Source organism: Arachis ipaensis, chromosome B3 (assembly GCF_059453495.1).
Source record: "Arachis ipaensis isolate K30076 ecotype BB chromosome B3, ASM5945349v1, whole genome shotgun sequence".
NCBI classification, from domain to species: Eukaryota; Viridiplantae; Streptophyta; class Magnoliopsida; order Fabales; family Fabaceae; genus Arachis; species Arachis ipaensis.
Window position 1 is genome coordinate 102,864,143 of NC_142438.1, and position 25,532 is coordinate 102,889,674.

The 25,532-nt window shown below is 39.1% G+C and overlaps 2 non-coding genes across 2 annotated transcripts; one reads left to right on the plus strand and one right to left on the minus strand.

The window, feature by feature from the left end:
- Nucleotides 1–364: 364 nt before the first annotated feature.
- Nucleotides 365–468, minus strand: LOC148571850 (small nucleolar RNA R71). The gene has a single exon (XR_015880317.1). It is a non-coding gene; the product is annotated as a small nucleolar RNA R71 (small nucleolar RNA).
- A 15,416-nt stretch (nt 469–15,884) lies between these two features.
- On the plus strand, nt 15,885–15,992 carry LOC148571851 (small nucleolar RNA R71). The gene has a single exon (XR_015907981.1). It is a non-coding gene; the product is annotated as a small nucleolar RNA R71 (small nucleolar RNA).
- Nucleotides 15,993–25,532: the final 9,540 nt, after the last annotated feature.

Consider the following 25,532-nt stretch of genomic DNA (forward strand, 5'->3'; position numbering starts at 1 on the left):
AGTTTTGGGCTCTTACATTAATCCAAACCCAGGCAATTGTGGAAGTAGCATCCAAAAGCCAACAATCCATGCCAACAACTTTGAACTTAAACCACAGCTCATCACCCTTGTTCAGAACAACTGTTCGTTTGGAGGAGGTGTTCAAGAAGATCCCAACCAACATTTGACCACCTTCCTGAGAATATGTGACACAGTGAAATCTAATGGTGTTCATCCTGACGCCTATAGATTGCTCTTATTTCCCTTCTCACTCAGAGACAAGGCAGCCAAGTGGCTGGAATCCTTCCCAAGGGAGAGCTTGACAACTTGGGAGGATGTGGTGAACAAATTCTTAGCAAGATTCTACCCTCCTCAACGAATCAATAGGCTGAGAGCTGAGGTTCAAACCTTCAGGCAACAGGATGGTGAGACTCTGTATGAAGCATGGGAGAGGTTCAAAGACTTAACAAGGAGGTGTCCACCTGACATGTTCAACGAATGGGTCCAGCTGCACATCTTCTATGAAGGGCTCTCTTATGAGTCAAAGAAGGCAGTAGACCATTCATCTGGAGGGTCCTTGAACAAGAAGAAGACCATTGAGGAAGCTATAGATGTTATTGAAACAGTAGCAGAAAACGACTACTTCTATGTTTCCGAAAGAGGGAACACAAGAGGAGTGATGGAGCTAAACAATGTAGACGCTCTGTTGGCCTAAAACAAGCTCATTACCCAGCAGCTGGCTGACCTCACCAAGAAGATGGAGATGAACCAAGTAGCAGCAATCTCCACTTCATCAACAACACAAGAAGGAGTAAACCAAGAAGCAGAAGGGAGTCAGGAGCAAGCCAACTACATTGGGAATTCACCAAGGAAAAACTATGATCCATACTCCAAGACTTACAACCCTGGATGGAGAAACCACCCAAACTTTGGGTGGGGAAGTGAGCAAGATCAAAACCAAGACCAGAGACGTTACAACTCCAACAACAATGCAGCTCACCAGCAATTCACCCAGAGGACATCTCAACACCCCCACAACAACACTTCTCCACACACTTATCAAAACCAAAACAGCACATCTACTCCGAACCACTCATCAATTGATGACAGGCTCTCTAAGATTGAAGCCTTACTTGAAGGAATATGCCAAGAGATTCAAGAAAATAAGGTGTTCAAAGAGGAGGTGCGAGCCAATATTAAGAACCAGGGAGAAACCATTAGGAAGATGGAATTCCAGGTGGGATATTTAGCTGAGAAGAATCCTAAACCTACTGATAGTTTCCCAAGTGACACGGAGAAAAACCCCAAGGGAGAAGCAAAGAAAGTAAGATGGGAAGATTGCAAAATGGTCACTACAAGTGATCAAGAAATTGAAGACAAGCAAGGCAAAATGTGCAAACAACCTGAAGACAACTCAACAAAAGAGGAGGATAGAGATCACAAAGAACCAGAAATCTCACAACAAGAGCTGCTGAAGCTCTATGCACCATTCCCTCAACTGCTCAATGGTGCTGTGGAAAAAAGAATATACTCAAGGTTCCTAGACTTGTTTGTATCTCTGCATGTGAACATACCATTCATCAAGGCAATTCAACAAATGCCTGCATTCATCAAGTATATGAAAGAACTTCTTCCAAGGAAAAGCTCACTCAAGGGAGGGCAGACTATAGTAATGAACAAGGAATGTAGTGCCCTTATTCAACCTGAGTTGCCTACAAAAAGAAGAGACCCAGGAAGTTTTCATATACCTTGTGCCACAGGAGAAAACATGTTCGACAGAGCACTATGTGATTTAGGGGCCAGCATCAACTTACTGCCCTTATCCCTGGTGAAGAGGCTGCAGATCAATGAGATAATGCCTACAGATGTCATTATCAGACTGGCTGACAAAACTCAAAAGCAAGCAATAGGAGTGGTGGAAAATGTGTTGCTAAAGGTTGGGAAGTACTTTCTCCCAACAGACTTTGTCATTCTGGACATGGAAGAAAGTCACACTCACCCAATCATATTGGGAAGACCATTTTTAGCTACGGCCAGAGCACTTATCGATGTAGAGAAAGGGGAGCTAATATTGAGAATCCATGATGAACGACTCAGCTTCAATATTTTCAAACTCTCACAAGAAACAGATCAAGAGGACAAGGAACTAAGCACAAATGATAATGAGATACTGAAGGAGGAAACAAGCACTGAAGCACAGCCAGTTCGTTCTGAGACCCCCTTAACTGACAAACAAGGAAAACAGCAATTGCCACAGCTCAAGGAAAAGTTAGAGGAACCCAAACCTCTAGAGGCAGGTGAAGACAGCATCACAACTCCTTGGAGAAAAGAGGTCACCAAGGGGAAGGCAACCTCAAAAGAAACAAAGAAGAAGGTACCAAGGAGATGGAAGAACAAGAAGATCCCCACGGAAGACTTCTCTCCAGGGGATAGAGTTGTCTCAGCTTACTTCCCAGATATTCCCCCTAATCTCCCTACTGTGCCATCTCAATTATCCAAGGTCTTCACTATCAACAGAGTTCTTTCCCTGGAACATATGGAGATCATTGATCCAACCAATGGATACAAGTCCACAGCAAGAGGGGAGGACTTTAAGCACTACCAACCACCATGACAAAGGAAAAACGTCAAGCTAGTGACGCTAAAGAAGCGCTTCATGGGAGGCAACCCATGTTTTATATGCTTTCAGATGATAATGAATAAGTCAATCTTTATGATTTCAACCCAAACTTGACAAACACTTGGTGAAGTCTTTATCATGTAGTATATAGTGAAGAACAAGTTTGGTGTTCAAAGCAAACCAAGATGCATGCTAGTCTTGGAAGCTTTGAACAAAACTTTTCATCACATTGCTTCAAACTAAGTTTGGTGTCACCCCATGGTGCCACCAAAATGCATATAAGGAACCACCAATAGTTAGTTAGTTAGTTGGAATTCATAAATAAACAATCAAATTCTTTCTTTCATTTTATTCTAGCCGTAGAGTCTTGATTTTTTATTAATTTCATTATTTCAAATCTTTATAGGAAAGGAAAAGAAGCATTCAACAGGATGGAACAAAGACAAAACGAGCAACAAGAATCCACCCAGAGGCTAATCAACATCCAAGCACATCAAGGGGCACACATACATGAGATGCATCGAAGACAAATAGAACAGGCAGAACTATTAGACGAGCAAAGGGCATTCGCAGAAGGAGTTTACATGAGTCAAACAGGACATCAGATAAATACTGAAGCCAGGCTCGGCTACTTAGTGGGACAGCTGCCAATATTGCATCCAGGAATAGCCAAGTATGATGAAATGAAGGATGAATTAGCACGAAAGGAAAGACAAAGGGTGGAAGAGAGTCATGAGTCAGTGAGGAAGGCACTCGAGGATTGGAAGCAAGCAAGATTGGCACGGATGCGAGGAAATGCAAGAGGAAACAAGGAGGACAAGCAAGGAAAAGAGCATGGACACCCACAATAGTAAAAGGTGGTGGAGTTCCTTCTTTGTTCCATCTTTCTCTGTGTTTTAAATAAGGAAGATCTTGTATGAAATAGAACTTGCTTCCATGTTATGTTTAAACCTTTTTCAAATCATGTTATTTCTAGTTTTGGTATTGAAGAGAGTCTATGTGCACTTGTCTTTATGTCACTGCATCAGTCCCTTATTTACTTGTAAGCTTGTCCTTTTTTATCAAATTGAGAAGAGAATGTTTATGTGTTTAAAAGACCAGAGAGGAGTTCATATTGTGGAAGTGCATTCATGAATCTTTGGGGTAGTCATAAGTTAGCTAAGTTGGTTCAACCACAAGGTTAGGAGGACAACTATCTATCCTGAATACTTTGCTTTGGAAACACTCATGAGACTAAGTTAATAACAAGATCCTAAGAAGAGAAAAGGGAAAGAACAATGGAAGTGAAAAACAAAAGAAAAAGAGTAAGCAATAAGGTTAGGCATCAATGGTTTTAATCTTGAGGCAAGTGTCTGTGGTGCTCCTGTGTGAGGGATCTACTTGGATGAATAAGCTCTTAGGGGTGCCTTATCACTTGGTAACTTGGGTTAACTAATTCGGGATTATCAGCTGAAAGTCCACTATCAAGAGTAACCTTCACTACAGAGCATTTAGTAACCCAAAGAGGTGCTGGACACCAAGGTCTCAAGAAAAGAAAATAAATAAACTATATGCCTGTGGTGTGTATGTATGGGGGAGAGACTTGAGGGAGTAAGTCCTTAGGGGTGCTTCAACACCTAGCACCTTGAACCAACTGGTTCGGGAGTGTTGGCTGAAAGCTTATCTTAAAGAGTTGCCCCCTTACAGAGCACTTAGCCTAAAATACACAAATAACCCTTGAAATAACAATAAAAGGATCAATGAATAAAAGTCTCATGGGATATGAACAAAGTAGGTGTTTTAGGACAGAATAAAGGTCTGAAAGCCAGTAATGGAATGAACCTAAGTTGCTATGCATGAAACCACCATAAAATCAGTAATATGACTTCCACAAGGATGACTCATTCCTCTGGATATTCCATTCATCATTCTCTTGTTCCAGTACTTGCTTAGGGACAAGCAAGCTTTAAGTTTGGTGTTGTGATGCCAGGGCATCTTGGCCAGTTTCACTGACCTTTTCTTTACTGTTTTTAGGTTAGTTTCACGCATTTCTTTAGGAAATAAGCTTGTTTTGGGTAAATACTCACTTATGCCTTGACTCAAGCATACATTGTGCATTTCACATGATTTCATGAGGATTTTGCATAATTTTAGTGACAAATATTATGTTGCATTACTCATGACTTGGACTAGAGCTTTGATGCATTTTGTTGCTTGATTTCAGGACCAAAAAGAAGCAAGAAAAGGGGAGGTAACTTGCAAGATTAATGAGAAAAGTCATTGCCAATAACACTCTCAAAAAAGCCATCAATGCCCACGTTAGAGAGTCACGTTAACCAAGTTAACGTGAACTCTAACGTGGAGAAGAGAAGTTGAGCCAACGTTAGTGACACTCAACATTGTCACTAATGTTGGCAATCACTCATAAGTGGCCACGTTAGAAACCACGTTAACCTAGTTAACGTGGCCTCTAACGTTAAAGGGGGGAAGAGAAGCCAACGTTAGTGACACTCAACATTGTCACTAACGTTGGCCTATGGTGCAAGGTACCACGTTAACTTGGTTAACGTGGGAACTAACGAAGAGGATGAAGAGTTGTCGACAACGTTAGTGACACTCAACATTGTCACTAAGGTTGAAGCAACCACACAACCCCCAAGAGTCACGTTAACTTGGTTAACGTGGAAGCTAACGATGAGAAATGAAGGATGAGCCAACGTTAGTGACACTCAACATTGTCACTAACGTTGGGATGGCTAAAAGATGGCCACGGTAGAAGCCACGTTAACCTAGTTAACGTGGACTCCAATGTGAGACCTAGGGGCACATTGGAACATTAGTGACAATGTTGAATGTCACTAACGTTCTCGAAGGATGCCAAAGGCCACGTTAGAAGCCACGTTAACCTAGTTAACGTGAGCTTTAACGTGAAGCAAGAAGGGGCACACTGGAACGTTAGTGACAATTTTGAGTGTCACTAACGTTCTCGAAGGTTGACAAGGCAACGTTAAAAGCCACGTTAACCTAGTTAACATGGGTTTTAACGTGAGGTAAAAGGGGTGCATTGGAACGTTAGTGACAATGTTAAGTGTCACTAACGTTCCCAAACTTGGACTTTCACTAAATGATTAACACTCCTACACCCTGAGCTTAAGTCTCTGCCCACTCCGCACTTTCTCTCTGCAAGTAAAGCCAAGCCCAAATAAAGAAAGGAACTGCTTCAAACTCATGATCCAAAGGCCCAATACTTGAAGAGTGAACTAGAAGCTGAGAAGAGTAGTATATATAGGAGTAGCTTTGAATTGTAAAGGAGTTCTAGAGGCTGAAGAACCACTCTCTGTATTTACTTTCTTTGCAATTTCTAGTTTTATGATGTATTCTCCATCTTTGTTTTCATTTTCAAGAGCTATGAACAACTAAACCCCTTTCATTGGGTTAGGGAGCTCTGTTGTAATTTGATGGATCAATACTAATTCTCATTGTTCTTCTTCTATCTTTCCTCTTGATTTTACTTGAAAGCTTTCGATCTTCATCCAATTGAGTAGTTATCTTGGAAGAGAAGCTATTCAAACTTGGATCTCTTTTGAACCTTGGAAGAGGAATGAAGAGATCAAGCTAGAAATGCTTTCTCATGCTGGACCAAATTGGGTTTGGATGGGTATGTGACTGTAACCCTCTAAATACTTGGTTTGGGAAATGCACGTGGTATAATCAGTGACCATACTTCATCTCTTCTCATGAGCAATTGACCAAGGAATTGGCTATTGATCAAGATTTGAGAGATTGAATTGCAAGAAATTGCAATTCAATCACTTAAGATTGCCAAGGAGATCAATGAGTGCATTGATTGAGGAAGAGATTAAAATGAACTTGATCCAGAGAATTGCAACATCTCCTAAGCCCAATGAACTCCCCATCTCTAATCTTACCCATTCTCTTTAATTTCTGCGATTTACTTTTATGAGCAAATCCCCCATTCCCATTTATAATTCTGCAATTTATTTTCAGTCATTTACTTCCAGTCTTTTAATTCTAGCATTTACTTTTCTATTATTTACATTCCTGCCATTTTATATCCTGCAATTCTCAACCCAATTTCTGGATTCGCTCAATTAGAACATTCTTCTAATTAAAGTTGCTTGATCAATCAATCCCTGTGGGATTCGACCTCACTCTATTATGAGTTTTTACTTGACGACAACTTCGGTACACTTGCCGAAGGAAGATTTATTGAGAGAAAAGTTTTCCCCGCATCAGGGTTCCGAGCGGAAGGTTGACGAGGAAAGAAAAAAGGGAAAGAGAAAGAGAGGGTGTGAGTGGTGGTATAGTGGTCGCCGGCGGTGACTGGTGGCCGCGGCGAAGGTTGGGAGGAGAGACGGTGGAGAGTGGGAGAAGAGAGGCAGAGGCGAGAGGAGAGGAACGGGGGAGAGAAGAAGAGAAGTAGGAAGAGAGGGGGAAGATGGGGTGGCCGGCGGTGACGATGGGTCGCCAGACGGAGGCAGATGAGGGTGGCTTGGGGTGGCGCTGTGTTTATGGAGGGAAGGGGAAAGGGAACGTTGGGAAGAAGAGGAGATAGGGTACGCGAATGGAAAAGGTTTCTCACGTGGATGGGGTATTAGGGATTTTGAATCCACACGTACGCGTCTTGTACGCGTCCGCGTGGATGGTGAAAAACATGATAGACGCGTAAGCGCAATATGTGCGCAGGCGTGGGTGGAAAGGGTGTGCTTCTACGCGTACGCGTATTGTACGCGTCCGCGTTGGCATAGGCTTGTGCGAGAAGCATAATGCTCACGCCACAGTCGCGCAACTCTTGGGAAGGAGTATGGTTTTGTGTTAACCCATCCACGCGTACGCGTGTTATACGCGTATGCGTGCATGCCCTTGTGCCCCACGCTCAATGTTTGCGCTGTGTTCACGTAACTCTCTGGATCCATGTATGGACCTGTATTCCCTCACCGACGCGTACGCGTACAGCGTGCGTACGTGTCCCTGATGGGTGGAAATCAGATTTCCACACCAAAACTCACCGGCAAGTATACCGGGTCACATCAAGTAGTAATTACTCACAAAAGTGAGGTCAATCCCACATGAATTGATGGATTGAGCAATTTTAGTTAGGTGATGAATTTAGTTAAGCAAATAGTTGGTGATTTGAGTGAAATTCAAATTACAGAAGCTAAATTGCAGGAAATTAAAAGGGAAAGGGGAAATTGACAGAAAAGTAAAGTGCAGAAGAGATAAAAGAGCTGAAACTTAAAGTGCAAGTAATGTAAATGACTGAAACTTAGATTGCAAGAAATGTAAATGGCTGAAGTTTAAAGTCAAGAAAACTAAATTACTGAATCTAAATTGCTGAGAGACTTAAATTACTTGAAGATTAAAGGGATTTGGGGGCTGGGATTCAGAATTAAACAAGAAGATGCAAGCTAAAGTAAATTAGAAAGCAATGAAATACAGAAGTGCAGTTTAGTCACCCAACAGAAAGGGGAAATTACTTGAAGCAATGAAACAGAAAGAAACTTAGCTCAATTGTGAAATTCTAAAAGAGAAATTGAAAATCAAAGAAGAGTAATGAGATCAGAAAACAGATCTAGATCTCAATGACTCCTGATGACAAGTCATCTTAGCCTAGTTTCACTAGCCTTTTTCTTTTGTTTTCAATTGAATTATGCACTTTCTTGAGGCATAAGCAAGCCAATTGGGTGGATTTTCATGTTTCCTTTGATTTAATCAACCATGTATGAATTAATACAATTTCATGAGGTTTTATGCTATAATTATCACATATTATGAAAGAATGAATATCTCATGATTTTGAGCATAGCTTTGATGTGTTTGGTTGATTAATGATAGGTGAAGAAAGCTTGGAGAAAGGTTGAAGCAAGGAGGAATGGCTAGGAAGAAGAGAGGACAAAAAGTTTGAGCAAAATTTTGCCTCAAACTTTAGCTCAAACTTTTGGAATAAGTGAAAATGAACCAGGGAGCAAAAAGCTGGACCAAAAATTTGCCTCGAACTTTTGTGCAAACTTTTGGGCAAAAAGCTGGAGAAAAAGTTTGCCTCAAACTTTTGTGCAAAATTTTGGGCAAAAAGTTTGAGTTAAAAGTTTGCCTCAAACTTTTTGGCAAACTTTTGGCATCACAAATCAACACCCTGGAGAGCAAAAGTTTGTGCCAACATTTGCCTCAAACTTTTTAGCAAACGTTGGCGCATGAACAACACACCCTGGAGAGCAAAAGTTTGCGCCAACGTTTGCCTCTAACTTTTTGGCAAACGTTGGCGCCATGAGTGTGCAAGGGGAGGCCAACGTTTGAGCAAAAGTTTGACCCCAAACTTTTGCCCCAACGTTGGTATCAGCAAAAGAGGGTGGCTGATGTGAAAAGTTTACTTTTACTCAAGCTTTCATGATTCCAAACCCAGTTCAATTTGGTTCTTCTCCAAACTCCAAGAGCAATCAACCAAGGCCTCTATCAACCCAATTCCATCAAGAGCAAAGGCCCAATTGAAGGCTTGAAGACCATTTGAAGAAAGTGTATAAATAGCATAGGATTTAAGTTTTTCGGAGAGTTTTTTCCTTTAAGTTTTTTTAGAGAGCTTTCCTTTTAGTTTTCATAGAGAGTTTTCGGAGAGCTTTTGGTGTTGAGTGAATTTTAATTTCTAAGTCTCGGGGAAGGATAATTGAATTCCCTTCCTCTTAGTTTTCTTGCTTTCAATTTCAATTACAATTGTCTTGGATCTTGGGTTGGAGAATTGAAGGAAATCTGTTTCAATCTCACCTTGGGATCTTGTCTAATTCTCTGCTTAATTGAATTTCAGTTTCGGTTAATTGCTTCTTCATCTACTTTCTTTGAAATTTACATTTCCTTTGCAATTGTTCTTGTTGGATCTAGGAAGGCATTGAGATCTAGACTTGGTTATCTAGTCTCTTGGGTCCTGAGATCTGAATTCCAATTTTACATCCTCTGTTTAATGCTTTTCAATCTCATTTACATTTCTGTTTTTAGATCCGATTCAATCCAAGTTATCTTCTACTTCTCAGTTCGTTGCAATTTTACTTTTCCTTGTTTAATTTCTGCAAATCCAATTCCCAATTCCCTTTACAATTCAAGCCATTTACATTTCTTGCACTTTAAGATTCTGCAATTTACATTTCTTGTGTTCTAAGTTTCTGCCATTTAATTTCTTGTTCTTTAAGATTCAGCACTTTAAATTTCAGTTCTCTTTAAATTCAATGCAATTTACCCATTCCCTTTACTTTCCATGCAATCTAAATTCTGCAAATCACAAATCACTCAACCAAATCTTAATTCGCTTGACTAAATCAACCACTAAACTAAAATTGCTCAATCCTTCAATCCCTGTGGGATCGACCTCACTCCCGTGAGTTATTATTACTTGATGCGACCCGGTGCACTTGCCGGTGAGTTTTGTGTCGGATCGTTTTCCGCACATCAACTCCCTTGATCAAACAGAAAAGAAAGTGTAGAAGAAATGAAAATGAAAACAGCAAAAGAAATTTAAATCCAATTCCTCAATTCTCAGAATTATGCAGAAGAAAAGCAAAGATGAATTTCAGATCAAGAATTGAAATGGAGTTCTTCAATCTCAATCCAAAAATTCAAAACAGAAAATAGAAGTTGCAGAAGCAAGAACACACAGAAAGAAAAATCAGATCCCAATCCAATTCCCCAAATTCAAAATAAAAATGAGCTAAAAACTAAAAGTTAAAAATCACAAAGAAAAAAAAAGTTCCTCTCTAAATTAAATCTACTCCTATTTATACACTTTCTATTTTAGTCTTCTGGTGCACGAAATTGTGATCTCAGGCAACGGCGCCAAAAACTCTGTACCCACATCTTAATAAATCATTTTTCATTCACAACTTCGATACAACTAACCAGCAAGTGCACTGGGTCGTCCAAGTAATAAACCTTACGTGAGTAAGGGTCGATCCCACGGAGATTGTCGGTATGAAGCAAGCTATGGTCACCTTGTAAATCTCAGTCAGGCGGATATCAAATAGTTATGGAGTTTTCGAAAATAAATAATAGACATAAAATAAAGATAGAAATACTTATGTAATTCATTGGTGAGAATTTCAGATAAGCGTATAGAGATGCTTTCGTTCCTCTGAACTTCTGCTTTCCTGCTGTCTTCATCCAATCAATCCTACTCCTTTCTATGGCTGGCTTTATGTAAGGACATCACCATTGTCAATGGCTACTTTTCATCCTCTCTGTGAAAATGGTCCGATGCGTTGTCACTGCATGGCTAATCATCTGGAGGCATCACCATGGTCAATGGCTGCATCCTATCCTCTTGTGAAAATGGTCCAAATGCTCTGTCACGGCACGGCTAATCATCTGAGGTTCTCGATCATACTGGAATAGGATTCACCCTCCTTTTGCGTCTGTCACTACGCCTAGCACTCGCGAGTTTGAAGTTCCTCACAGTCATTCAATCCCTGAATCCTACTCGGAATAACACAGACAAGGTTTAGACTTTCCGAATTCACATGAATGCCGCCATCAATCTAGCTTATACCACGAAGATTCTGATTAAGAGATCCAAGAGATACTCATTCAATCTAAGGTAGAACGGAAGTGGTTGTCAGGCACGCGTTCGTGGGGGAATGATGATGATTGTCACGTTCATCACATTCATGTTGAAGTGCGAATGAATATCTTAGAAGCGGAATAAGTTGAATTGAATAAAAAAACAGTAGTACTTTGCATTAATTCAAGAGGAACAGCAAAGCTCCACACCTTAATCTATGGAGTGTAGAAACTCTACCGTTAAAAATACATAAGTGAAAGGTTCAGGCATGGCCGAATGGCCAGCCCCCAAAACGTGATCACAGGATCAAAAATACAATCCAGGATGTCAAATACAATAGTAAAAAGTCCTATTTATACTAAACTAGTTACTAGGGTTTACAGAAGTAAGTAATTGATGCATAAATCCACTTCTGGGGCCCACTTGGTGTGTGCTTGGGCTGAGCTTGAAGTTTACACGTGGAGAGGTCATTCTTGGAGTTGAACGCCAGTTTGTAACGTATTTCTGGCATTCAACTCTGGCTTGTGACGTGTTTCTGGCGTTTAACTCCAGACTGCAGCGTAAAACTGGCGTTCAACGCCCTTTTGCGTCATCTAAACTCGACCAAAGTATGGACTATTATATATTTCTGGAAAGCCCTGGATGTCTAATTTCCAACGCAATTGGAAGCGCACTATTTTGAGTTCTGTAGCTCTAGAAAATCCATTTTGAGTGCAGGGAGGTCAGAATCCAACAGCATCAGCAGTCCTTCTTCAACCTCTGAATCTGATTTTTGCTCAAGTCCCTCAATTTCAGCCAGAAAATACCTGAAATCATAGAAAAACACACAAACTCATAGTAAAGTCCAGAAATGTGAATTTAACATAAAAACTAATGAAAATATCCCTAAAAGTAACTAGATCCTACTAAAAACATACTAAAAACAATGCCAAAAAGCGTATAAATTATCCGCTCATCACAACACCAAACTTAAATTGTTGCTTGTCCCCAAGCAACTGAAAATCAATTAGGATAAAAAGTAGAGAATATACTATAAATTCCAAAATATCAATGAAGCATAGCTCCAATAAGATGAGCGGGACTTGTAGCTTTTTGCCTCTTGAATAGTTTTGGCATCTCACTTTATCCATTGAGGTTCAGAATGATTGGCATCTATAGGAACTCAGAGTTCAGATAGTGTTATTGATTCTCCTAGTTCAGTATGTTGATTCTTGAACGCAGCTACTTTATGAGTCTTGGCCGTGGCCCTAAGCACTTTGTTTTCCAGTATTACCACTGGATACATAAATGCCACAGACACATAATTGGGTGAACCTTTTCAGATTGTGACTCAGCTTTGCTAAAGTCCCCAATTAGAGGTGTCCAGGGTTCTTAAGCACACTCTCTTTTTTTTTTTTTTGCTTTGGACCTTGACTTTAACCGCTCACTCTCAAGTTTTCACTTGACACCTTCACGCCACAAGCACATGGTTAGGGACAGCTTGGTTTAGCTGCTTAGCCCAGGATTTTATTCCTGTAGGCCTTCCTATCCACTAATGCTCAAAGCCTTGGGATCCTTTTTATTTACCCTTGCCTTTTGGTTTTAAGGGTTATTGGCTTTTTGCTCTTGCCTCTTGGTTTTAAGAGCTTTTGGCTTTTTTTGCTTGCTTTTTCTTTTTCTTTCTATTTTTTTCGCTATTTTTTTTTCTGCAAGCTTTGTTCTTTGCTGCTTTTTCTTGCTTCAAGAATCATTTTTATGATTTTTCAGATTATCAAATAACATGTCTCCTTGTCATCATTCTTTCAAGAGCCAACATATTTAACATTCTTAAACAACAACTTCAAAAGACATATGCACTGTTCAAGCATTCATTCAGAAAACAAAAAGTATTGTCACCACATCAATATAATTAAACTAAGTTCAAGGATAAATTTGAAACTCATGTACTTCTTGTTCTTTTGAATTAAAACATTTTGTCATTTAAGAGAGGTGATGGATTCATAGGACATTCATAACTTTAAGACATAGTTACTAAATACTAATGATCATGTAATAAGACACAAACTTAGATAAGTACTTAACATAAAGAAAACGAAAAATAGAGAATTTAAGAACAAGGAATGAGTCCACCTTAGTGATGGTGGCGTTTCCTTCTTGAGGAACCAATGATGGCTTGATCCCTAGTAATTTTTGGTATTCCTATCCTCAGTTGCTTCCAATAATTATGTGGAGGGAAGTGCATCCCTTGAGGTATCTCAGGGATCTCTTGATTTGCAGTCACATGTTCTACCACTGAGCTATAGACCCTTGAGATGAATCTTTCCATCTCCCATGACTCGGAGGTGGAAGCCTTTGTCTTCCCTTCCCCTTTTCTAGAGGTTTCTCCAGTCTTAGGTGCCATCAATGGTAATGGAAAAACAAAAAGCTTATGCTTTTACCACACCAAACTTAGAATGTTGCTCGCCCTCGAGCAAAAGAAGAAAGAATAGAAGAAGAAGAAGAAGAAGATATGGAGAAGATGGAGGGATGTGTGTATGGATGTGAGTGGTGAATGGAAAACAGAAGGGATGACCATGAATGGAGAGAGAGAGGGTGAGGTGGGTGGGGATCCTGTGAGATTCACAGATCCTGAGATGATCCTGTGGTGTCCACAGATCCTGAGGTATCAAGGATTTACATCCCTGCACCCATTAGGCATGTAAAACGCCTTTGCATACAATTTTGGCGTTTAAACGCCGAATTGATGCTTGTTCTGGGCGTTCAGCGCCCAGATGCTTATTTCTGGCGTTCAGCGCCAGCTCTTCTTCACTGTGCATTTCTGGCGTCTGAATGCTAGGATGCTGCTTGTTTCTGGCGTTCAACGCCAGAAACATGCTCTGTTCTGGCGTTGAACGCCAGACAGATGCTCCTTATTGGCGTTTAAACGCCAGTGAGATCCTCCTCCAGGGTGTGATTTTTCTTCTGCTGTTTTTTTATGCTGTTTTTAATTTCTCTTCAGTTTTTTTAGTTGTTTTTGTGACTCCACATGATCATGAACCTATGAAGACATATAACTAATAAAAAATATAATTAAATAAAAATTGGGTTGCCTCCCAACAAGCGCTTCTTTAAAATCAATAGCTTGACAGTGGGTTCTCATGGAGCCTCACAGATGTTCAGAGCATTGTTGAGACTCCCCAACACCAAACTTAGAGTTTGGCTGTGGGGGCTCTGGTTGACTCTGTTTTGAGAGAAGCTTACTGTGCCTCTTTTTCATGTTTACAGAAGGATGTCCTTGAGTTTTAAACTCAAGGGAGTCCTCATTCAATTGAAGGACTAGTTCACCTCTGTTAACATCAATCACAGCTCTTGCTGTGGCTAGGAAGGGTCTTCCAAGGATGATGGATTCATCCTCATTCTTCCCAGTATCTAGGATTATGAAATCAACAGGGATGTAAAGGCCTTCAACCTTTACTAATATGTCCTCTACTTGTCCATAAGCCTGTTTTCTGGAATTGTCTGCCATCTCTAACGAGATTTTAGCAGCTTGTACCTCAAAGATTCCCAGTTTCTCCATTATAGAGAGTGGCATGAGGTTTATTCCTGACCCAAGGTCACATAGAGCCTTCTCAAAGGTCATGGTGCCTATGGTACAAGGTATTAGGAACTTTCTAGGATCCTGTTTCTTCTGAGGTAATCTCAGTTGATCCAATGCATTTAGTTCATTGGTGAACAGGGGAAGTTCATCTCCCCAAGTTTCATTACCAAATAAATTGGCATTCAGCTTCATGATTGCACCAAGGAACTTGGTAACTTGCTCTTCAGTAACATCCTCATTCTCTTCAGAAGAGGAATACTCATCAGAGCTCATGAAGGGCATAAGGAGGTTCAATGGAATCTCTATGGTCTCTAGATGAGTCTCAGATTCCTTTGGTTCCTTAGAGGGAAACTCCTTATTGATCACTGGACGTCCCAGGAGGTCTTCCTCACTGGGATTCACGTCCTCCCCTTCCTCCCAGGTTCGGCCATGGTAATCAATTCAATTGCTTTGCATTCTCCTTTTGGATTCTCTTCTGTATTGCTTGGGAGAGTACTAGGAGGGGTTTCAGTGATCTTCTTACTCAGCTGGCCGACTTGTGCCTCCAAATTTCTAATGGATGACCTTGTTTCATTCATGAAACTTAAAGTGGCCTTGGACAAATCAGAGACTAAGTTTGCTAAATTAGAAGTATTTTGTTCAGAATTCTCTGTTTGTTACTGAGTAGAGGATGGAAAAAGTTTACTATTGTTAAACCTGTTTCTTCCACCATTATTAAAGTCTTGTTGAGGCTTTTGTTGATCCTTCCATGAGAAATTTGGATGATTTCTTCATGATGAGTTATAGGTGTTTCCATAAGGTTCACCTAAGTAATTTACCTATGCTATTGCAGGGTTCTCAGGATCATAGGCCTCTTCTTCAGAAGGTGCCTCTTGAGTACTTTTGGATGCAGCTTGCATTCCATTTAGACTCTAAGAAATCATATTGACTTGCTGAGTCAATATTTTATTCTGAGCCAATATGGCATTCAGAGTATCAATTTCAAGAACTCCCTTCTTCTGAGGCATCCCATTACTCACAGGATTTCTCTCAGAAGTGTACATAAACTGGTTATTAGCAACCATGTCAATGAGTTCTTGAGCTTCTGTAGGCGTTTTCTTTAGGTGAATGGATCCACCTGCAGAAGTATCCAATGACATCTTAGCTAATTCAGACAGACCATCATAGAATATATCCAGGATGGTCCATTCTGAAAGCATGTCAGAAGGACACTTTTTGGTCAGTTGCTTGTATCTCTCCCATGCTTCATAGAGGGATTCAGCTTCCTTCTGTCTGAAGGTTTGAACATCCACTCTAAGCTTACTCAGCTTTTGAGGAGGAAAGAACTTGGCTAAGAAAGCCTTGACCAGCTTATCCCAAGAGTTCAGGCTATCTTTAGGTTGAGAGTCCAACCATATTCTAGCTCTGTCTCTCACAGCAAAAGGGAAAAGCATGAGCCTGTAGACTTCAGGATTTACTCCATTAGTCTTAACAGTATCACAGATCTGCAAGAATTCAGTTAAGAACTGAAAAGGATCTTCAGATGGAAGTCCATGAAACTTGCAATTTTGTTGCATTAGAGAAACTAATTGAGGTTTAAGCTCAAAATTGTTTGCTCCAATGGTAGGGATGGAGATGCTTCTTCCATGTAAATTGGAATTAGGTGCAGTGAAGTCACCAAGCATTCTCCTTGCATTATTATTATTTTCGGCTGCCATCTCCTCTTCCTGTTCGAAAATTTCTGTAAGGTGATCTCTGGATTGTTGTATTTTAGCTTCTCTTAGTTTTCTCTTCAGAGTCCTTTCAGGTTCTGGATCTGCTTCAACAAGAATATTCTTGTCCTTGCTCTTGCTCATATGAAAAAGAGGGAACAGAAAAATAATAATAGGGATCCTTTTTACCACAGTATAGAGGTCCCTGTGTGAGTAGAAGAAAAGAAGAAGAAAAGAATGTAATGTAAAGAAGGGAAGAAAAACTCGAACACAGAGAGGGAGGTAGTGTTCGAATTTTTGGATGGGAGAGATTTGTTAGTAGATGAATAAATAAATAGAAGGAGATGAGAGAGAAAAAGAATTTTCAAAAATTATTTTTGAAAAATGGTTAGTGATTTTCGAAAATTAAAATTAAAATTTGAAACAATTAGTTAATTAAAAAGAATTTTTGAAAAAGAGGGAAGATATTTTCGAAAATTAGAGAGAGAGAGTTAGTTAGGTAGTTTTGAAAAAATAAGAAACAAACAAAAAGTTAGTTAGTTAGTTGAAACAACTTTGAAAATCAATTTTGAAAAAAGATAAGAAGATAGGAAGTTAGAAAAGATATTTTAAAATCAAATTTTTGAAAAAGATAAGATAAAAAGATATTTTTGAAAAGATATGATTTAAATTAGTTTTTGAAAAAAAAGATTTGATTTTTTTTGAATCACAATTAATGACTTGGTTCACAAGAAATCACAAGATATGATTCTAGAACTTAAAGTTTGAATCTTTCTTAGCAAGCAAGTAACAAACTTGAAATTTTTGAATCAAAATATTAATTGATGATGTTATTTTCGAAAATTAGGAGATAAAGATAAGAAAAAGATTTTTGAAAAATATTTTAAAAATTTTCGAAAATAAATAAGAAAAGTGAAAAGGATATGATTTTTGAAAAAGATTTTGAAAAAGATAAAATTTGAAAATTTGATTTGACTCATAGAAAACAACTAGATTTTAAAAATTTTTAAAAAAAAAATCAACTCAAATTTTCGAATTTTATGAGAGGAAAAAGGGAAAGATATTTTTTTTATTTTTTAAATTTTTATGATGAGAGAGAAAAACATGAAAATGATGCAATGCATGAAAATTTTTAGATCAAAAACAATGAATGCATGCAAGAATGCTATGAATGTCAAGATGAACACCAAGAACACTTTGAAGATCATGATGAACATCAGGAACATATTTTTAAAAAATTTTTAATGCAAAGAAAACATGCAAGACACCAAACTTAGAAATCTTTGATGCTTAGACTCTATGGATGCAAAAATGCACATAAGAAACAAGAAAAGACACAAAACAAGAAGACATCAAGATCAAACAAGAAGATTTATCAAGAACAACTTGAAGATCATGAGGAACACCATGAATGCATGATTTTTTTCGAAAAATGTAAAATGAATATGCAATTGACACCAAACTTAAAATCTGACTCAAGACTCAAACAAGAAGCATGAAATATTTTTTATTTTTATGATTTTCTAATTTTTTTGGATTTTTCAAAAATTATTTGTGAAAAAGAAAAATAAGGATTCCAAAATTTTTAATATGAATTCCAGGAATCTTGCACTCTTATTCTAAAGCTCCAATCTGAGGGTTAGACATGGCTTAATAGCCAGTCAAGCTTTAGCATGTAAATCTTTTGGATCTGGAACAGCAGCAGGTGGATTAGCAACAACTAGCTTGCTCTTGATAATGTTGGGTTGGAAGCCCCAGTCTAAATGAATTTAGATATGGCTTTACAGCCAGTCAGGCTTCAACATGCTTCATGAAACACTAGAATTCATTCTTAAAAATTCTGAAGAATATAATAAAATTTTTGAAAAGAAATTTTTTTTCTTTTTTATCGAAAACAAAGGAGAAGTTTTTGAAAAATTTTTTTGAAAATAATTTTTTTTTTGAAAAATTTTTGAAAATAAAACAAAAAGAAAATTACCTAATCTGAGCAACAAGATGAACCGTCAGTTGTCCAAACTCGAACAATCCCCGGCAACGGCGCCAAAAACTTGGTGCACAAAATTGTGATCTCAGGCAACGGCGCCAAAAAATCTGTACGCACGTCTTAATAAATCATTTTTCATTCACAACTTCGATACAACTAACCAGCAAGTGCACTGGGTCGTCCAAGTAATAAACCTTACGTGAGTAAGGGTCGATCCCACGGAGATTGTTGGTATGAAGCAAGCTATGGTCACCTTGTAAATCTCAGTCAGGCGGATATCAAATAGTTATGGAGTTTTCGAAAATAAATAATAGACATAAAATAAAGATAGAAATACTTATGTAATTCATTGGTGAGAATTTCAGATAAGCGTATAGAGATGCTTTCGTTCCTCTGAACTTCTGCTTTCCTGCTGTCTTCATCCAATCAATCCTACTCCTTTCTATGGCTGGCTTTATGTAAGGACATCACCATTGTCAATGGCTACTTTTCATCCTCTCTGTGAAAATGGTCCGATGCGCTGTCACTGCATGGCTAATCATCTGGAGGCATCACCATGGTCAATGGCTGCATCCTATCCTCTTGTGAAAATGGTCCAAACGCTCTGTCACGGCACGGCTAATCATCTGAGGTTCTCGATCATACTGGAATAGGATTCACCCTCCTTTTGCGTCTGTCACTACGCCCAGCACTCGCGAGTTTGAAGTTCGTCACAGTCATTCAATCCCTGAATCCTACTCGGAATAACACAGACAAGGTTTAGACTTTCCGGATTCTCATGAATGCCGCCATCAATCTAGCTTATACCACGAAGATTCTGATTAAGAGATCCAAGAGATACTCATTCAATCTAAGGTAGAACGGAAGTGGTTGTCAGGCACGCGTTCGTGGGGGAATGATGATGATTGTCACGTTCATCACATTCATGTTGAAGTGCGAATGAATATCTTAGACGCGGAATAAGTTGAATTGAATAGAAAAACGGTAGTACTTTGCATTAATTCATGAGGAACAGCAGAGCTCCACACCTTAATCTATGGAGTGTAGAAACTCTACCGTTAAAAATACATAAGTGAAAGGTTCAGGCATGGCCGAATGGCCAGCCCCCAAAACGTGATCACAGGATCAAAAATACAATCCAGGATGTCAAATACAATAGTAAAAAATCCTATTTATACTAAACTAGTTACTAGGGTTTACAGAAGTAAGTAATTGATGCATAAATCCACTTCCGGGGCCCACTTGGTGTGTGCTTGGGCTGAGCTTGAAGTTTACTTGTGGAGAGGTCATTCTTGGAGTTGAACGCCAGTTTGTAACGTATTTCTGGCGTTCAACTCTGGCTTGTGACGTGTTTCTGGCGTTTAACTCCAGACTACAGCGTAGAACTGGCGTTCAACGCCCTTTTGCGTCATCTAAACTCAACCAAAGTATGGACTATTATATATTTTTGGAAAGCCCTGGATGTCTACTTTCCAACGCAATTAGAAACGCGCCATTTTGAGTTCTGTAGCTCCAGAAAATCCATTTTGAGTGCAGGGAGGTCAGAATCCAACAGCATCCGCAGTCCTTCTTCAACCTCTAAATCTGATTTTTGCTCAAGTCCCTCAATTTCAGCCAGAAAATACCTGAAATCACAGAAAAATACAAAAACTCATAGTAAAGTCCAGAAATGTGAATTTAACATAAAAACTAATGAAAATATCCCTAAAAGTAACTAGATCCTACTAAAAACATACTAAAAATAAAGCCAAAAAGCGTATAAATTATCCGCTCATCATCTTCAAAGCTTGGAGTGGGCCCTTTTGATTTGTGAAGAAATGGATCCAAGATGGCTTGGTTCAATTTTTAGTTGGAGGCCTGCTCCAGTGGAGTGCTCTGCTCGGTTTTGTGAGCGTTGTGCTCACTTTCCTTGGTGAAGCATGCTCACTAGCGCTCACTAAGTGAGCACTGCGCTCAAATAATGAGCGCTATGTTTAGTGTTGATGCGTGCTTCCCCCTTCGAGCCTTGGTGAACCCCTTTTTGCATGATGCGCTTCCTTTATTTACTTGGTTGAGAGCTCGAAAATGCTCACTTCTTTTGAGCATAGTGCTCACTTCTTTGAGCGCCATTTGAGTACTCCTTGCCTTCCTTGGTTTGATGCGCGACAATGCTCACTAGAGTGAGCATAGCGCTCACTTAATTGAGTACCAGCCTTGTTTTGGCCTTGCTTCCTTTGCTGAAGAGCATGCAAATGCTCACTAGAGTGAGCATAGAGCTCACCTAATTGAGCGCCCGCCTTGGATGCTGGTCTTTTTTTCCAAGCTTAGTATTGCCTTAATGAATTGCCACGCTTTGGTCATGCAACGCTTTCCTGGTTCTTTCTTTTCTTCATCATTTCTTCACCTACAAGCAACCACACAAACACGTCAAAGTATCACTAAATTCACAAGGTTTCTAATTCATTCATAAAATCAATTAATTCTAGCTTAAACCCTATGATTTTATGTCAAATAAATGATGGTTGATTGATCTAACATAATCATGAAAATCCACTCCAAATCACTTACTTATTGTCCAAAAAAGTGCATAAGACCTAATGAAACAAGTGAAAAATGCTTGAAAAGCTAGCATAAGATGACTTGTCATCACAACACCAAACTTAAATCTTGCTTGTCCCCAAGCAAGCACTAAACATGAGAAGAAATAAAGTGAGACAGAGAAGTATATAGGTCCTTATTTAGCAGATAATAGAACTTGATTCATGGGGTTTTATGCAGACAAATGCAGCTCAATTATTCTTTGCTGTCTGATATGAAATGTTCCTTTGAATATTTACTAGAGTTGCTACTATAGTACCTTGCTCTTTGATTGATCCCTTTTATCTTTTTCTTTCTTTCTTTTGCTTAGAAAGCTTATTTCTTAATGAAAGCTTGGTGGCAAGTGTTGCAGCAGCCTTTTGGCTCAATTTTCGCTCAACACTTCTTTACCACAGATACTTGGCTCACAAATTCTTCCTAGGAACATTGATGTCCAGCATCTCTTTGGATCGCTAAATGCTTTGTAACTAGGTTGCTCTTGATAGTGGACTTTCGGTTGATAATCCCGGATTAGTTAATCCAAGTTACCAAGTTTTAAAATACTCCTCAGAACCTAATTGTCCAAGCATATCCTAGTACAAGAAGCATCACAGGCATATGTCCTAAGGTCCAAGCTATTGGTGTCTAGCCTTATTGTTTGTTTCTTTGCCAATTCTTGGCTTTTCTTTTCTTTTTCTTTCTTACTTTGCTTTATTCTCAAGGGATGTTCATTAATAAAAGGTTTTATAGCAGCAGCTTAGTTCACACTACAAAGAACATCCTATTATGCAGCTTTTATTATTGAGCTAATCATTAAATCAAGCAAGCACCACCACTGAATTTCATTCTAATTCCTACAACATTGGACATTTACTCTCTATGTCAAACATTTTTCTCTTATTGATGCACAAAGGGAGACAAAACAGAATTTAACAGATGAGCAATAACAAGCATAATGCAAGCTAGAATACCTAGCAGACATCTATATTTATACCTAATTGAACACTTCAGCAAGGCATGTAGGAATTTCCAAGTTAAAATACTTCTCAGCAAAAGGATTAAGTATCAATACAACCTGTTGGAATGTCTCTCAGCTTTTCTTCTGTCCTCATCATTTCTCTCTGTTGTATCTCTTTTGGATGATGATACAGATCCTTCCAAAGGTTGAATGTTTTCCTGCATAATCCATAGAAGTTGCTTGTTACCCAAGCCCTTAGGCAATTGATTAGTATGCAGAAATTGTGTGTAGGCTTTTGAACTTAGTTTGGTATGTGAACACCAAACTTATTTTCTTGCCAATGTTTCTTATGCAACAAGCCAACCATATATGAAACCTTGTACCTTTGTTAAAGGTAGTAGAACTAAAAACCAGAAAATAGACAATGGTTAAGTAAGTTTCCTGATTGTTTGGAGCTAGTAACCATTTATGCAGAGGGTTGAAATGTGTTTTAGTTGAGATTGTTAGTGGAACACTAAACTTAGCATCTTTCATTCACCCTTAAATTATTTTGGTGTATAACACCAAACTTACCTCCTTACAATACGGATGAATTTACTTAACCTTTTTATTGAAATAGTTCGGAAAAAAGAACTACCTCTGGTTGGGTTTCCTTCCGACAAGCGCACTTTTAATGTCACTAGCTTGACATCCTTCATTTTTGCTCAACTTAGCTCCTGAACCTCCTTCTCTTCATCCCAAGGGCCTCCCAAGTAACGCTTTGCCCTGTGACCGTTTGCTGTGAAATTATTCTTTGTTGCTTCATCAAGCAATTCAAGGCTTCCATAAGGGAGAACCTTTGTCACCAAGTAGGGGCCAGTCCATTTGGATTTGAGTTTGCCTGGGAAAATCTTGAGCCTGGAATTATATAGGAGTACTTGCTGTTCTGGTTTGAACTCTCTTTTCAAGATCTTCTTGTCATGCCACTTTTTAGCTCTTTCCTTATATATCTTTGCATTCTCATAAGCTTCCAATATGAATTCTTCTAGCTCATTGAGTTGCAACAACCTTTTTTTTCCTACTGTTTGAGGATCAAAATTTAGGAGCTTAGTGGCCCAGTAAGCTTTGTGTTCTAGCTCTACAGGAAGGTGGCATAATTTTCCATAGATTAGCTGAAATGGGGATCTTCCTATAGGAGTTTTGAATGCTGTTCTATATGCCCATAAAGCATCATCTAGCTTTCTGGCCCAATCTTTTCTGGTGGCTCCTACTGTCTTCTCCAAAATCTTCTTCAACTCCCTATTTGCAAGCTCTGCTTGGCCATTGGTCTGTGGGTGGTATGGAGTAGCTACTTTATGCATCACCCCATATTTTTGAAGTAGTTTCTCCATATGTTTATTGCTAAAATGACTGCCACCATCACTGACAAGACCCTTAGACACTCCATATCTAGTAAAAATGTGCTTCTTAAGGAATTGAAGGACATTCTGTACATCACATGTAGTTGTAGCTATAGCTTCCACCCATTTTGAGAGATACTCCACTGCTACCAGGATGTATTTGAAAGAGTAGGAAGGAGGAAAAGGGCCCATAAAATCAATGCCCCAAAGATCAAATAGCTCCACTTCAACAATAAAATTTTGAGGCATCTCATTCCTTCATGATAGTCCTCCAGTTCTTTGGCACTCATTACACTGATGAACGAACTCTCTGGCATCCTTGAATATAGTTGGCCAATAGAATCTACTTTGTAGCACTTTGGCAGCTGTTCTCTCTGGTCCAAAGTGTCCACAATAGGATGAACCATGGCAATGCCACAATATGTCTCTCATATCAGTTTCAGGGACACACCTCCTAATCATTCCATCCGGACATCTTTTGAACAAAAATGGTTCCTCCCACAAAAACTTCTTGGCTTCATTAAGTAGCTTTTTCACTTGTTGCTTGGAGAGTTCTTGAGGGATTTTTCTTCCCACCTTGTAGTTTGCTATGTCAGAAAACCAAGGTGCTTGTTGGACATGGAAAAGATGTTCATCAGGAAATTTTTCATTCACTTGTTGTGGTACATCTTGATTGGCCTTTTGTGGCACTCTTGACAAATGGTCTACCACCTGATTCTCGCTCCCCTTCCTGTGTCCCACTTCAATGTCAAATTCTTGTAGCAGCAGCACCCACCTGATGAGTCTAGGCTTTGCATCTTGTTTAGACATGAGATACTTGAGAGCAGCATGATCAGTATACACTATAACTTTTGAACCAATCAAGTATTGTCTAAACTTATCAAATGCATATACAATGGCCAGTAGCTCTTTCTTTGTGGTTGTATAATTCTTTTGTGCCTCATTTAACACCTTACTGGCATAGTATATGACATGATGCAGCTTGTCTTTCTTTTGCCCCAATACAGCACCAATTGCAACATCACTTGCATCACACATTAGTTCAAAGGGGAGTCCCCATTCTGGAGGTGTGATGATTGGTGCTGTAGTGAGTTTTTTTTTTAAGTTTCAAAGGCATGTTTACAATTGTTATAAAAAATGAAAGGATTTTCAACTACTAGAAAATTGCTTAATGGTTTGGCTATTTTTGAAAAATCTTTGATGAATCTTCTATAAAACCCAGCATGCCCAAGAAAACTTCTCACTGCTTTTACATTGACAGGTACAGGGAGTTTTTCAATGATTTCTATTTTAGCTCTATCAACTTCTATACCCTTGTTTGAAACTTTATGCCCAAGAACAATACCCTCTGGTACCATGAAATGGCATTTTTTCCAATTTAAGACTAAGTTTGTTTCTTGGCATCGTTTCAATACAAGAGTTAGATATTGCAAACAATTTTCAAAAGAGTTGCCAAAAACAGAGAAATCATCCATGAAGACCTCTAGGAATTTTTTAACCATATATGAGAAGATGGAAAGCATACACCTTTGAAAGGTAGCTGGGGCATTGCATATCCTAAATGGCATCCTTCTGTAGGCGAAAACTCCAAATGGACATGTAAAGGAGGTATTTTCTTTGTCCTTGGGGTCTACCACTATCTGATTATACCCGGAATACCCATCCAGGAAGCAATAATAAGCATGGTGATAAACCACTATTTTATGATTTATCTTGTGCTCAATTGAGTGGATTTATCAATCTTTCATACACTTATCCATACAAAATTCATGGTTTTACAATTTCCTTCCTGATTTTGTTCTATAATTGGAAACTTGCTTCCCAAGCCTTTAAATTTCCAAATATTAATTCTCCCTTTATATCATTCGATGCCTTGATATGTGTGTTAAGTGATTTCAGGATTTATAGGGCAAGAATGGATTAGAGGATGGAAATGAAGCATGCAAAAGTGGAAGGAAGACAATAAACTGAAGGAACTGCTAAAGCTGTCTAGCCTGACCTTTTGTTACTAAATCGACCATAACTTGAGCTACAAAGGTCTAAATGACACGGTTCCAGTTGCGTTGGAAAGCTAACGTCCAGGGCTTCGTAACGATATTTAGTTTGCTATAGCTGCCTCGAAGCCAGGTGACACGAACGCATGGATCACGCGGACGCGTGACCTGGCAAAAACCCAATCTACGCTAACGCGTGGATGATGCTTTCGCGTGACTTTGCAGTGACCTGTACGTACCAGAAGTTACTGGGGACGATTTCTGAGCTATTTTTGACCC